The 16,532-nt window shown below is 43.0% G+C and overlaps 1 protein-coding gene across 1 annotated transcript in view; it reads right to left on the reverse strand.

The window, feature by feature from the left end:
* The window catches only part of LOC122811661 (unconventional myosin-Ib-like), a 1,027,360-nt gene extending 1,013,613 nt beyond the window's left edge, over window positions 1-13,747 (reverse strand). The window contains exon 1 of the mRNA XM_044083653.1: window positions 13,594-13,747. The gene's annotated coding sequence lies outside the window, so the exon portion shown is untranslated. The remainder of the gene's footprint in view (window positions 1-13,593) is intronic.
* Window positions 13,748-16,532: the final 2,785 nt, after the last annotated feature.

The following is a 16,532-nucleotide window of genomic DNA, read 5'->3' on the forward strand; positions in this document are numbered from 1 at the left end:
ATAATTGCACCGCTTCCCAAAGACCAACCTGGCACAATTCAACCTTCGCTTAATAGTGCGCTTATTGAACCTAGCACAAAAGCGACACCCAACAACGTCGTGCTCAGGCCCCAAACAAGGAATACACAAAGTATGATAATCTCTATGCGGTATCTGTTTCCCACAAGAAATACAGTTATTCACTTTTTCTGACATCCGGTAAACCACTGAGGCAAGAAAAAAACAAAATATTCCCCAACGGGGTACTTAGCCAACTTTGACTCCATCTGAAACTCCGAATTCGAAAAATTTCAGAACGCCGAACGGCACTTGCAACGCTGCTTCTGCATCGGACCATGCGGCAAAAAAGACTGAGGATATGACGTCGGTCATGCGCATTTGTACCCTGACGTCCTGATGTCAGTCTTAAGCGCCTTGACCGACGTCAGCCTAATACTTTGATATTCGGGCCGACCGAGGACAGCGGACTACCCAAGTGTAAGGACTGCAGCAATGTGAGATGAAGAACATCTTTTCATTATATTCAGTATTCTCTTATTTCCTTGTTTCCTCTTAAAATGTGTTACTGGATCAAACTAATGGTCTTAATCCAGACATTCACCTATACAAATGTAAGAGAAAACATGTCAGCATATATAGCTACTTCTGTCGTGATCTGTGTACTTTTGCACCCCATCCCCCACTTCATCAAGCCAAGATTACAGCCCGTTATCTTAACTATGCTTTTGATTAGCCCTTTTTTCACTGTAATGCTTACATTTTCTTAATACTAAAAATGAAGAAAGAAAAAATGCATCTGTTTACTTTAGTATCTTTATCACATACAACAGTTAAAATGCTTTGCAATAAAACATGCAATTAATATCATGAAAAGTTTTATAGAAATACTGTTAAGAACAGGAATTGTTTACATACAGTTATCTTTTCAAGTCGGATCAGATCCAAACCCACTTGTTAAGGATTAAATGAATACTGACAACATCAGATTAATTAATCTACATATGCACATCTTAAATCAGTGTCTAATGGTTTTACTAATGGTACAAGAACTAGAAGCACCCCAGTGCTGTCATTGGCAGCTTCTCGTATAGGCTATGTACTTCCACACTCTTTGGTCCTGACTTCTTCCAAATCAGCAAACTATTTCACTCATTCAACATCTTGTATAATCTCCTGGATTAAACTCCATAATGCATTGCTGCCTATGGTTTTGTACACTTAAAACACCACTGCCCTCTGTTAATTCCTGTCAAATGCACCTCTTGTTGGTTGCTTCCACTTCCTGTTCCAGTACTTCACTATCGATTTTGTGTATTAATAAGGGCCATGGCTCTTCTCAGCCATGCAGTTTAGACTTTAGCACCTCTGCAAGCTACTTTAATTAGGAATATATCAAAACATGCTGAATCTTACTAAACTCCATTGACACTTCCTTCTCTGTGACATGCATTCTAACTAGGGCAAGTGCTCACTAAAGTCATCTCCTACAACAGTGGGAAGATTCCTCTAGTGTCCCTGATGAATATCCTAGAATCAGTACAAATATCACCTCAGCTGTCCCCCAAGGGCTGGCCATAACCACTGGGAGACAAAGCCAGTCATCAAAAAGCAAGGACATAAATCAAAGAAAGAGAAAACAGTAAAATAATTGCGTATTTTCAAAATTAGCAAAATAATGACAGTTCTGTTAACTAAAATTTTCTTAATATTTCATTTAAATTATAGAACATAAGTATGTCCAAGTTACATTTCTGAATAATATAAAGGTATAATTTAAACCATTTTAAAAGATGTACAATGTGCACATAAATCAGTATCAGAAGGCATATATATTAAAGATTATAAACCCAATGTTATTTCTGTGCTGTCAATTTTAAAATAAATGTTAAGGGAGAAAATAAAGGAAAATTTGTAAATAGTAATGAACAGAAGTACATGGTGGATAGCATGACAGCAACAAAGAAGGTCAAAGAGGAGAAACGGAGATGTACAATCTGGATGAGAACATGAAAATTAAAAAAAAAAAAAAACTATCATGGATTATAAAATTGGTAAAAATATTGTGAAGTATGGGAAAGTTATTAGATGAAAAGAAATAAACACTCAAGGTAATAAACAGTGAGGTTAAATGCTTACCTGTGTGGGGGATGTTACTTGGTAGTTTTATTCACAGAAAGGCTTAGTAAAACAAAATAAACATAAAAGAGATGAAAGACCGCCACAGGGAAGTTGCAACAATCTTTTACCCAAATATGTGTGTTGTTTGCAGGTGTACATATACTGCTATATTTTCTATGGACTATATTAGCAAAAAGTGGAAATAGGAAAGAGTTAGGGATACAGAATACTAAAATGCAATGCAGACAAGAAAATATCAAAAGGAAATAAAAATACGGCAAAGAAGCAGTAGCATATGTCAGATAATTTGTTTATGTAATTATTACCACAATATCATAATTAGAAGTTATGTACTTACCATAACGTTCCATCTGAGTAGGTGGATTCATTTGTCTGCAACCTGTGGGTATGGATCCGATATCGGATCCGAACCGGCATGGTTTATCCAGCTATGGATCCGAGCTCCTAGCTCCTCCCCTCACCCATAATGCCCTGCTCTCCCTACATGACCTCAGATCGAGTTTGCCCTACACCAACTACCCTAACCAAAGGGTAACACACCCTATGCAGGAAACTGACAAGGCCAGGGGGATAGGAGGGCGGGATGGTTGCAGACAAATGAATCCACCTACTCAGATGGAACGTTATGGTAAGTACATAACTTCTAAATCTGAAGTAGGAGAATTCATTTGTCAGCAACCTGTGGGACAGAGTCCCCAGCTACCTGAATCTTGGGTGGCCATCATGGAAGGATATTCGGAGCACCTGAGCCAAAGGATGCTCTACCTCTACAAGTGACGTCCAGCTTGTAATGAGTAATAAAGGTATGAGATGAAGCCCAAGTGGCTGCTGAACAAATGTCATCCAGAGGAATCCTAGACTTAAAGGCCGCTGAAGTAGAGACAGACCAGGTCGAATGAGCATGGACTCCCTCCGGTGCGGGCCTCCCAGAGGCTTGGTACGCCAACAGAATACACTAAGAAATCCAGCGTGACAAAGAAACTTTGGAAATTGGTTTACCCAGATTGAATTTGGCAAAAGAAATGAACAACTGGTCTGATTGCCTATGACCAGCTGTCCTATGAAGGTAAAAACGAAGCTGCCTGTGAACATCCAAGGAATGCAGCTTGTATTTGCCTTTGTTTTGATACTTAGGGAAGAAAACAGGGAGGTTGATGGACTGATTAATGTTAGCTTCCGAAGCTACTTTAGGAAGAAAGGAGGGATTGATCCTGAGGCACACCCGGTCTGGATGAAAAATCAAATAAGGCGGTTTCATGGACAGGGCCTGAAGCTCAGAAACTCTCTTAGCCGAAGTAATGGCTACCAAAAAAGCAGTCTTAAAGGACAAGAATTTAAGATCGACTGTGGCCGCAGGTTCAAAGGGGGGAGCGGTCAAGGCCTGAAGTACCAAGGAAAGATCCCACGGGGGAACCGTTTCTTTGACAGGGGGTCTGAGCAAAAAGGTGCCTTTTAGGAAGGTTTTGCATAACTTAGCCGACATAAGAGTCCCTGAGTCGTGTCCAACATGGTAATGAGATATGGCCGCCAGCTGAACTTTGACTGTGGAACTACTGGCGCCATCATTAAAGAGAGTAGTAAAGAAATCTAGAACCAAAGGAAGGGGAACAGTGAAAGGATCTAGGCCTTGCCGCTCTGCCCAAATGGAGAAACGCTTCCATTTACTGCGGTAAATTTTTCTGGTAGAGGGCTTGTGGGCCGCTACCAGAATGGCCTTAACTGGGGACGAGATACCGGGAGTCCTGATTAGGAGTGGAACTGGAGCAGCCAAGCAGTCAACTTCGGGTTGTCCAGGTTCGGAGTTGGTAGGTTCGACGGGTGTGATATCAGATCCGGAATGGGATCTAGAATCCAAGGTGGATTCACTGAATGAGACCTTAGGTAAGGGAACCAGATCTGTCGAGGCCAGAACGGGGCAATGAGGATCATTCTGCACCCCAACCGAGAGGCTTTCTGAAGTACTTGTAGCATCAGAGGTAGAGGGGGGTATGCGTAAAGAAGACAGGGAGGCCAAGCATGCACCAGAGCGTCTCTCGGAGAATCCCCTGGAGGGGGGGATTAGAGCGAAAAAAACTGTCGCACTTGGCGTTTAAGGGAGAAGCAAAGAGATTGCAACAGGGAGTCCCCCACTGTGCGAAGATACGTTTCGCTACTTGAGAATTGAGAGACCACTCATACAGGGAGAGAATGGTGTGACTGAGCTTGTCCGCTAGGATGTTGGTCCGACCCGGAATATGCGTTGCGATGAGAAAGCGGTTGGTGGAGATCGCCCATTCCCACACTCTCATGGCTTCTAGACATAAAGGGTAAGACCTGGTTCCCCCCTGTTTGTTGATGTACCAGACCACCGACATGTTGTCTGATTGAATCGCAATTGTTCCCAGGGGGAATGAGGGCTTGAAGTGCTTGCAACGCCAAGAGCACCGCCCTCATTTCCAGAACATTGATATGCAGGGAGGTCTCTGAATCGCTCCACGTGCCTTGGACAGTCCGGCCCGCAAAATGCCCCCCCCCCACCCGAGGCAGGAAGCGTCCGTGGTCACCGTGGTGAGAGGGGGAGATGCACAAAAGGGGCGGCCCCTGTGGAGGTCCGGAGAATGGAGCCAGCACAAGAGAGACCGCTTGCAAGCCTTGCTGATTGCAATGGGATGATACAGGGGGAGGGAGAGAAATGACCATTGCACCTGAAGTGTCCATTGAAGTACCCGCATGTTCAAGCGGGCGAGCGGAAGAAGAGTAATCGCTGCCGCCATAGACCCTAGTGCCCTCAGGATCAATTCCGCAGGTGTTGAGCTGGAGTGAAGGATGGCCCGCACCTGGAGTCGCAGATTCCGAACTCTGTCGGTTGTGAGAAAGGCTCTTAAATTTCTCCTGTCTAACCTGGCTCCTATAAATTCTATTATTTGAGTAGGGACCAGGTTGGACTTTTCTATGTTTACCGTGATGCCTAGCCAGGGAGCTAGACGAAGAAAGGAGTCTCTTGCCAAAGAGACTAGATGCCTCGTTGGGGTGGTGAGAAGCCAGTCGTCTAGGTACGGAAAGACCTGCACCCCTTGAAGCCTCAGGTGGGCTGCAATCACTGCTAATACTTTGGTGAACACCCTGGGGGCTGTGGTGAGACCAAAGGGAAGGACCCTGAACTGGTAGTGACTGGCTCCCAGCCGGAAGCGAAGAAACCTCCTGGATCGTCTGTCCATCAGAATGTGGTAGTACGCGTCCTTGAGGTCTATAGAGCACATCCAGTGATTCTCCCCTAGAAGGGGGAGGATGGATTGCAAAGTGACTATCCGGAACTTCTCTTTGGGAACTGACAGGTTCAACAGGGACAGGTCTAGAATGGGTCTTAGGTCCCCCGTCTTTTTTGGCACTAAAAAGAACCTGGAGTAGAACCCTGATCCGATCTGGTCTGGGGGGGATGGGCTGGATGGCTCTTTTTCTCAGCAGATGGCCAATTTCTGCTGAAGTGGCCTCCCTCTGATCGGGTGGAACATCGGGGAGGATTTTTAACTTTGGGACATGAAGAAAGGGGATCTTGTAACCTCTGGATATAATCCGGAGTACCCAGCGGTCCGATGTAATGGACTCCCATTCCGCTAGGTGCTCCGAGAAACGTCCCCCGACTGCCTCCAGAGTGGAGCAGTCAGGCAACCCCTCAGGGTTGCTGCGTGGGCCGTTCAGAGAAAGGTTCCCTGGACCCAAAGTTCCTGGGAGCCCCTCTGCCCCTAGGGCGGCGTCCTCCCTGTCCTCCTCTGCCGCGAAAGGACTGGTTGTCCGGTGCTGCGACTTCCGGAACCACATCTTTTTCTGGCCCTTTTGGTTCCTAGAGTAGGACCTCTGGGGCACAGAGAAGTGGACTCCGACGGCAGAACAGCGTCTTCCCGTCCTTCTCGCTCTGAACCAAGGTGTCACGAACCGTCTTGCCAAAAAGGGCAGAACCGTCAAAGGGGGCGTTTGCGAATGGCGCCTTGAAGGGCTCCGTAAAATCGCAGTGGCGGAGCCAGGCCTGCCGTCTTGTGACTAGGCCCGCTCCCGCAGCTCTAGCAGCTCCATCGGTAGCGTGGGAAAGTAACCGCATAGAGGTGTTAGTCACAGAACGAAGAATGGCCATACGCGTGGAGTGCATAAGTTTGTCCTCCTCCGATATGGACTCTGGGAGGGATGCAGCGTATTCCTTGATAAGATCGCGCTGCATCCTAATGACGTGTGCCAAATAGTTGAGCGCCCTCACTGAGAAAGTCGCTGAACTAAAGATTCGCTTCCACAAACGGTCCATCATCCGAGACTCCTTGCTCTGGAGATGGACTGAGGGACTCTCCTGGGCGAGTTCACTCTTAGTGGCTGCTACCGACAACATGGCATCTACCAGTGGTCCCTTGCTCCAGTGGGCACGGTCAGCAGGGGGGCTAAGGATCCTGTCGGGCCTCTTAGGGATTGGCTCCATGGTGTCCGGGTCCCTCCATGCCCTGGTGGTAATAAGGTCCACCAGGGGGTTGGCAGGAGGGGACACCCAAGAGGTAGACGGGCCCGCTTCAAATGCCTCCAAGAACACTGACTCGTCCGAGGAAGACTTTGGGGCAGACCACCCACCTCTAATCCGTAACATTTCCATGATGTCTCCGAAGGAGACATCTTCAGGGGGTGATCTTGGGGAGCCATCCCCTTCCTCCAAGTCAGTGTCTTCGGTTAAAGACTCGGGGGAGTCTATGTGCCTCCTCTTACATGAATGCTTGCGAGGTGCTTCCTCGGGGGGGCTGTCCGAGGAGCCCTCACCAGCAATATCCAGAACCACAGGAACTGCTTAGGGCAGTGAAGTGGGCTGTCCCAGTGGCCGGGTGATGGAAGCCTGGCCCAGAGCAGATTGGAGTGCGGCCGAAGCAAGGGCTGGGGGTCCGGATGCCCTCAACAGAGCCCTCTCCACTACATCAAAAGCCGAGGGGGAGCCAGCCTCGACAATAGGATCTGAAAGTCGGCTCCCCCTCGGATCCGATGAGCGGATCGGAGCCGGCGCCGAGCCCCTCGGATCCGAGGGACCAGTGTGCTCCGACAAGGACGGCGCCGAAGGCACACTGAGTCCCTCAGATCTGAAGCTCGGGCCAAGGCTCTGAGAGGTCGGATCCGACAGACTCGAGGGCAGGGTCGGATCCGAAGTACCCAGTACTGTCGGCGCCGACCCACCCCCGGCTCCGAGGCTGCCAGGCTCAGAGCGCTCCGAACCTGGGTAGTGGGTCGGAGAAGGAGCAATGGGCTTAAAAAATGGGGTCGAGCTCTCCCCCAGAGGGGGGGAGGCAGGAGCACTCCCATCTGCATCTGGGCCTGGATGAACCTTCGCATCATCCGGTCCAGATCAGCATCGGAGAGGCTGTAAGTAGACCTCAACGAGGCTACTGAGGTAGGCCTTGAGTGCCGCCTCGATAGCCTCGAAGGAGGTCGGGTCTCCTCATCCTCAGGCTCCGGTGAAAAGCACGGGGACCGGAGCTGAGGAGGGGGAGAGCCAGCAGCCAGAGAGGCCGGAGGAGAAGCCTGCTTAGCTGGCGGGGCCGAAACGGAGGTCTAGGCCCGCCGCTTGTGGTGCTTCTCTCTCCGGTCCTTTTTCCTGGCTTCCCTCTCCTCCGACCATTTGGCGGGAGTTTGAGTCCCGGGTGGAGGAAGGGGAGCAGGCAAGGCAGGGACTGCCGAAGCAGTGACCACCAAGGGGGCGGGGGCCGAAGCAGAGTCTGGGGGCAAGAGTCCTGCCAAGACCAGCTTCGACCTCCGCTCCTTCAATGCCCTGGGGTTGAACCCAGCACAAATTGAACACCTTGAAGTGAGGTGTTCAACCCCAAGGCATCGAACGCACCGAGTGTGGCCATCAGCAGGGGAAAGCTTATGGCCACACTCAGAGCACTTTGAAAAAATTGCCTTTGGGGCCTCAGACATAACTATTTTTTTTTTTTTTTTTTTAAAAATAGTAATAATAAAAGAAACTAAAACACTCACACAAAGGCCCCAAAAAAGACACACACAGACACACACACACACACACACACAGCTACGTACCAGCGAGGGGAGGGGAAAAACTATGTTAAATTAACCCAAAAATATATAGACAGAAGGGAAACCTATAACTTTCACACAACTAAATAAAATTTAAAGTTTTAAAACCCTTAAATAAGAATATATAGAACTTAGCTTATGGAGCTCTGACGACCCAGCCTTCACCATGCGCGGCAAACTAGATCTGAGGTCATGTAGGGAGAGCAGGGCATTATGGGTGAGGGGAGGAGCTAGGAGCTCGGATCCATAGCTGGATAAACCATGCCGGTTCGGATCCGATATCGGATCCATACCCACAGGTTGCTGACAAATGAATTCTCCTACTTCAGATCCATTATTACCCTTTATACAAGGCTGGGTCATTTTGCTCATTCAGTAATTTTCATCCTCTTAACATTCTGTCCCTCTTGTCTACTGTTCTGGAAATGTCTGCTTATTACACAATGTCTATTCATAATTACCTCTTGAATCTTAGCACAATTTTCTCCCAGGCTGTTTTACTGAAGCTGCACTATTTACTTTTACTCATTTTCTATGTAAACAACTCAATCAGATAAATTAAATGGTGTGTTAAATCTCATAACCTGTCCGTTTTGATAAGTGAATAATTCATTCTCTTGAATCATCTCTCTGGTGCTGATTTGTATGGATAATCCCGGGCCAGTACTATATCTGACTTACTACTACACCCTGCCATTGTCCTGCAGCATTACATACTTGGCTGATTCATTTTTACAGTCCTTGCTAACACAACATTAAATTGTATATTTTAACCAGGCTGATCCAGTATGAAGATAACTATTATCCCAGGTACAGCTCCACACTTAAAGGCTAAATGACAACCAACAGTCACGTTTCAATCAAATGTAAAGTTAGCTCAGTGCTTCAGGCCTTATACTCAACACATTAAAGATAAAAGCTGGGATTATTTAAAAATAAAATAACTATCCGCCATAGCACTACTCCCATCTACCAAACTCCTGATTATTGTTATTGAGCAACACAAAATCTGGCCAGCAAATGAAGGTTTCTCTTAACAGTTAACAACACACTAAGTCTTGCAGTAATCGAAACAATTTATGACGAGGTATAACAGGGATGCAAATGCCTGTACATTTCTACTTCCTAGATACTTTTAAGCCCCGAGCATTTAACCAAGCCAAAATCTTCTATTTTCTTCACTAGAACAATATTAAAAACAAAATCTCCAGATGTGTCCCAGGGCACACTTGGGTTATAAGCTCTGCTGTGCTGGGAACAGCTGAAGATCCCCAGGAATGAGCTGCAATCTATGGCTAGGGAAAGGGAAATTTGGTCTGCCCTACTTTGTCTGCTGCCAGCACAACCCTCTATAGGATAAATTCAATGAGAGCAAATGAATGGCTTTCACACATTCAAGAAGAAGGACAGACAGACATGGCATAAATGCTTATAAGGTTAATGATAAAAATGTTATACTCAAGATTTTTTGAAGTCGCATTTAAATGACAGCATGCGTCCTCTCCCACCAGAAATACCTGCTCTCTAACTCACATAATCTTAAAGAGCTTGACTCACAGAACGCGCTAACTTTTCTTTGTAGTCCATTTATATCAGCACTTTCACAAAAATGTGTTTTTGAAGAAACTGGCTTTTGTCAACACAACCCTTTAACTCACAAGGCAGTACTTGAGGAATGCTTTCGATAAATTAATATTAAAGGGATTTATAAATACATCTCAGTACAGTCTAGTTATACTAAAATACACCTTAAATATCTGATCATATTTCAGACTCTAGGGCTGATTTTCAGCATCCATTCATGTACTGTGGGAAACAAAAAATTCTTGATAAACCATTTTATCTGAAAAGGGAAAGTCAAGTGGGATAAATTAATTCTTTCAATATAAGAAGATGTTTTGGGATTACCTGATTTGAAGGGATATTTCAGAGCTACACAGTTAAGGCTCATATTCATAGCCGAGCAGAAAGCTATAATTCAAAGTGGAACAAGATGATGAAGCAGGGGGAAATTCAAGAAATAACGAGAGACTGGGATTTTAGATGCAGACCCTTAAGGGTAATAATAATAACCATAAAGAATATTATCTTCATAAAGTAGTAGAAAGTATTCTAAGAACTAAGCCATCATGGAAATGGAGAAAGGAGATTCTGCCAATAGAGATGACTGCAATTAAGGATACACAGAATAGGCAAGAGGTGTCTGGAATTTACTGGATAAAACTGGCAAATGAACCAAGGTATTGGAAGCAAATTATCAGATATGAAAATGTAATAGAATGGGGAGAGGCGAAGAATACATTTGGACTGCAGGCTAGACTGCCTTCCCTATCAAGGACTGATATCAGGGTACAGACAGAGAAAGGAAAAGAGGGATCCCAAGTGAAAGACCTACACTAGTAGAACTTTTAGATGAATCCAGAACAGAAGCTGCTATTAAAAATGAATTAGTAGGACATATAAAATATTGCATTATACATATATGAATTGATCATAGGAAGTTATAAAAGATTGGGAATAGAGATTGTACAAGCAATTCCCAAAGAAACAATGGGAGGATATCTGTATGGCTACCAAATATGCAACAAAGTCTAGAAGATTCAGAATTTTTGCTTGGAAGTGTTTGCATGGGTATGTTTTACTCCAAGCAGGTTCCAAAGATTTTTTCCTCAGGTAGATTGCAAATGTTGGAGATGTGATAAATCCAAAACAGGTAATTGGGAACTTATTTTTCAGTGTGTATTGAGTTGGCAGATTTTAAAAAATTCAATGTAGGCTACTCTATCAGAAATACTGGGTCAGCAAATTGGTGTAATTAAGGAAATAATTTCTTTCAGCTGTGATACAGTATTTGAATGGCCTAGACATAGTATAAGGCCTTGCTGCGTTTACTTCCGGTGGCTGTCAAATAGGTATTACTAAAAAATGGAAATCAATGTCTAAACCAAACATATTAGAAATAGCTCATACAGTAACTGAAATAAAAGAACTAGAAGTAGGATCTTTAAAAAGGGATAGGAGCAAATTACACAGAAAAAAAATGGGAATTGTGGGAACAGCACATGCACAGAATGATGTTTTGGAGGAGGCATGAGGTTTAAAAGTAAGCCAGGAAATGAATTGAGCTACGGAATGCTCAACTGACAATGGCTGTATAGATGATTATATGCTATGTATAATGTTGGCAACTGAAAATATGTTAATATGGTTTGTTTTCATTTAAATAAATGTTTGATTGCCTATGTCATTAGTGATAATTCAATAAAGATGTTTTTGTTTTTTTAAAAAAAAAGATTCTTGATAAGCCACCTCCAAGCACTGTCAGAAAACTCAGCAAACGAGCACAAATGCTTACTGCAGGACAGAACACTTTACTCAATGCTCATTTACTAGAGAACAAAAAGTATTAAGAATAAATGTGACATTGAGGATGTTTAAGGAGTTAAACTTGAATTTAAACTTACATTTCCAGGAAAATATTCTGACCTATAAGCACATCATTACACTGCATTTGAAACAGGGAATGAAATTACATATGAAAAGCTTTCCATCATTCACAAATACATCAGCAACACAGACCAAGTTTTAAACTTTAGACTTTAAAGATAGCTTCAAACTTGTTAAAAAGGGTGATGGTAATAGAATTGATAATAAAAATTTTGCAACTACAGCAAAATGCCACTAATTTACAGAACAGTCAGCAAGTAGGCTATCAAAGGCCACAAAACAGATGATTAATTAAAAAAGGAACATCGGATATACAAAGCATGTTCAGAGTACAGCCGGTGATCTGTTTATTCTGAACAAGTATATAAACTCTAAAAGCAGTTGTAATGCAGCCAAGTAAGAGTACAGAGGAAAAATCTACGGCTTCCTCCAGTCCTGTGAACAAGCCACAGAAATCAGCAAATATCAGCTCTTTAAAATGCTGCAGATGCTGTTAAGCCTGTACATTTACAGCAAACTATCTTTCATTACATTACAACTACTGATAATCCATAATGATTAATTTGTGCAGGGTCAGCAGTTGCAATACAAGTAACTAAACATCTAGAATAAGCTGGATTCATTAGAGACTGTCTACAGGATGTTATATCTTTCAGACAACCTTTATCAACTGCACACTATGCACAGAAGAGGCAAATGAAACACATTAACAGCACTGATTATCTTGCTTCACTGAGGCCGTGTGTGATACAACCAGCACTGGTACGCACCACTAATACATACATATATATAAAATTTCTCCTGGGAGTTAACTCAGTACTGCAACATAGGGAATTGACTCAATGAACCTAGCAAGAGCAGCCTGGAGAGAAACAAAGCAGTGCTGAGTGCCCAACACATGCTGCTTTGTAAATACCAAGAAAAATTCTGTAAAACTGACTGCACTGTAGTTTAAGTTTTTTTTTTTTGGGGGGGGGCTCATATAGCTTCTTGAAGGACTCAGCAGAGCAAATAGACAAAAGCATGTACAATGAAATATTCAGTGATGCAACTGAAAGTATGGAACAGATTGGGTTAAAACACTTGGATTCATTCTATGCAGATTTTCCGTCAAAAGTAACAACCATTCCTGAATTTAACAGCTAATTCAAAACACATCTCAACAAAACTTTTCAATATTACCAAGCCATACCAGATGCCTACACATTTGCTGCATTACACATACCAATGCTCATAGGCTAGTATTTCTAATACATGCCCAAGAAGTACATTAAAGCAGGTTACCTGCAAGATCACAGAGCAACTTAAACACTTGAGTAGACACAAAAGAAAAAACAAAAGGCTGACAAACAAGTAAGAACCACGTGGCTGTCCTACTCTGGCATCTCCTCTGCCTCCTCCAAAACCACAGACCCTATTAATTGATTTAGTACCACATTTTCATTTCAAACAGACCTGTGAAGCAGCCGTGAGAAATTCAGTTGTAGTCTCACTTTATTAGTATGAACAAAATAGGAAATATTACAACAAAAATCAGGCCAGCTTGGGTTAATCCTACAAAATGATTTTTTTTCATTGTTTGCCAGTTACCGTTTTCTCCCCTACACACACACACACACACACACACACACACACACACACACACACACACACACACACACACACACACACACTTTTATGTTATTTCCTGCGTCTCAGCTGAACTTTCACAGTCATTTTATGCAACCAGTTTAATTACTCCATAGACTGCCATGATAGAGTATTTAGCAGTACAACTGCTTGAACATACAGAAAAAAAGGTTAAGGAATACAGCTGTGTTTGTGTTAGTATGCACATGCATGCACATGGGTGTGTGCATTAAAAATTGAAAAAGAAAACTCAATTGAAATATAATGATAATGATGCACATAATGACAATCTAAAAAATACTGTGCATGTGTTTCCTGGAGTGACAACTTAACATAGCAACTCACCTGTATTGCAATAAAAAGTCCAGAGAGGTAAATAAGCTCAGATATACTGTATATTTATCCCACATGAATGCCTTCTGTTTTACTTTGTCGTCCACGAGTGGTCAGGCTATGGATCACAGTGTGCTGTCCATGGTGTAAGACTTGATATGTGAACCTGTACAGTCAAGAAGGTAATGAAACCACTGCCCTACTCCTACTGTTACAGCTTGAGCAGTAGCCACTCCCACAGATTTTCTCTGTGCACACAATATTCACACTTCTGCCATCTGCAGAGAAAAACATAGCATTACTTACATGCACTGTCTACAGGTTAGGCACACAGACAAAAATTAATCAGGGGCAGTATTATGCAAACCCGTATACCTCAACTCAACCAAAAAGACAACTTTTCTGATTCCATATAAGTGGCATATCATGAGAAGAAAATACCGACTCTCAAAACAGAATAACTAGAATCCAGGGAATAACTGTGGTTCTCTGATTTACAGCAGATGTCAAGATTTTGTATTGCATAAGCATACTGTCAGCAACCTAGCTACCTTAATTCTAGCTCTCTAAATGCAGATGTATAGACATTAAAACTTCTCATGTGCCCTATGACCCTGCTTGAGATTTTCTGCTTTCTTGAAAGGATTACAACAGTTAAACTGCATGCCATACTTTTGAACTATCTCCAATTGTAAAATTTGCAATATTTTCTTATTTCATTCCAAATGTATTACTCTTTACAAACATACTGTTGTCAGGACTTTCTGCATTACTGAAGAATACCTTTGTGCAGCCATATAAAGACTTGAAACTTCATAGCAACAGACGCTTCAGAATAACACTGAGCTCGCTCATACGTCAAAAAAATCATCTGATGATGTTCATGTGACACTGTCATACATGTTGCCTGCAGCAGCCATTTCAAAAGCTAATGTTTCTCTTTTCATCTTCATGTTTTGGCATAATATTTTTTGGCTCCACAAGACAAGCCCCCAGCTGGCCTAATAATTCCACATTCCTAGGGCTAAGCAGGAGCCCTAAGGTCCATTCCTTCCTGCCCAGGAAACCCAATGGGCCCATTCTTACCCCAGTGTGTGCCAGGTGGGAGGGAGCAGGCCATTTTTCTGGATCTCTGGAGGCCACCCCCCCCCTTATCAAGTGGGGGCACAATATGCTACTGTACAGCTCACACACTGTTCTTGTTGTTCTTCTTTCGGCTTTTCCCGGTTAGGGGTCGCCACAGCGGAACTCTGGTCCGCTAATGATTGGCAGTAGATTTTTATGGTGCAGAGGTGCCTGTTGCCTTACTCATAACATTCTATAACTATCAAATGCATCAAGCAAGCAAATTAAATAAAAATGGAGTATATTAAAAAGGCTAACTAAAAAACAAAACCAGACACAGTGCTGAAAAATCAGCTTATACTGGAAAAGTGCCTGACACAATGAGATGCTAGAGATATTTTTTCCTGTGGTTTCGTCTGTGCAGAGATTAATAGTATTAAACCCTATTTAAAGGACTTGCATAATAGGGTTAAATAATCTTATAAATAAAAAGATGCCGTTTTTCAATTTGGTGTCTCATGATTTGTATACCATGTGATTCATTGGTGTCATATTATTTGTATACCATGCAATTCTTTTGGTGTAATGTGATTTGTATACCATGTGATTTTTAAATAGGTATTTAAGGAGTGTGTTTTTAATGTTGATTTGTATTGCCTGAAGAAGCATCTGTGAACATGAAAGTTTTACTTTCAGCATTAAGCTCTGGCTCAAAGCTTGTGGTTCTGGACTACTCGTTCAATTTACTTTTGCCCTTTGGATTTGGTTTGTCTGGATTCACATTTCAGGTTTATTTGTTCTACACCAAATTACCATAATGTACAGTTATGTGACCAATGACCATTAAAAATCACCATTGTGACTGATGCCCAACAGATTTTGACTTTCAGATCAATGACGCTGTTTGGTCCTCAGAAAGTTGCTTGGCTTAGGTCACAATTGTGCTGACATCAGCTAGAAAGATACTGCTCTTAAAAGTGCAGTCTTGATACTTGTTTTGCTGTCCCCACCCATTAAGCTCCTTTCTTACCCTTCCGACCCGGAAATAAGAGAGATTTAAGAATGCACTAACGTATATTTAACCTAAAACCTACACAAAACAAGCTCTAAATATTTCAACTATCATACTAGAGTGAGACAGAAATCTGTCATCTGTGACAATGTCAGCAATTCTTTTCTCTAATTTTTAAAGGCAGTTTGCACTAAAAACTGACAATGATGCTATTCTGGCAAGCATGAAACCCTGGCAAAACCTGCTTAGATGATGATATAATCAATGTCAGCAACAGCAACATTGAATTCCAAACTCCGACAAGGTCACCCTAACTGACAGGCGATCGCATGAGGAGCTTTTTAGAAGAATTATTTTATGCCCACTGTTAAGTAAAAATCAAAAGCCAATAAAATGAATGGCCTATGAGACACCAGACCAATGACTCAAACTGAATGCAAAGAAATGCATCATTATTCCCTTTGGCACAAACAATGTCTCTTCACACTATCAAATCAACAACAATATCCTAAGTATCCATGAAGTGGTAAGGGACCTGGGATCGCAAGTTGACTGTGACCTTGACTTCGACCAACAAGTGTCTACTGTAGTAAAGAAGACTTTCTACTCAGCACACTTGATTAGCAAAGGCATCACCTTGAGAGCAAAAGATGTTATAACCCCCTCTATATTCGGCACTAATCCTGCCCATAATTGACTACAATGCCACGTTTGGCATGTACCGTAAAAAGCATCTGCAGCAATTAGAGACACCTCAGAGGTTTCTAACAAAGATGATCAAGGGATTCCAGTATGTGCCTTACACAGACCAAATCAAGTCCCTGTCACTATACTCTGTATCGAATAGACTTATTAGGGGAGACTTGTGCCTGGC

This window comes from Protopterus annectens, chromosome 9.part0 (genome assembly GCF_019279795.1).
Source record: "Protopterus annectens isolate FY-2018-M chromosome 9.part0, PAN1.0, whole genome shotgun sequence".
Lineage (NCBI taxonomy): Eukaryota > Metazoa > Chordata > Ceratodontiformes > Protopteridae > Protopterus > Protopterus annectens.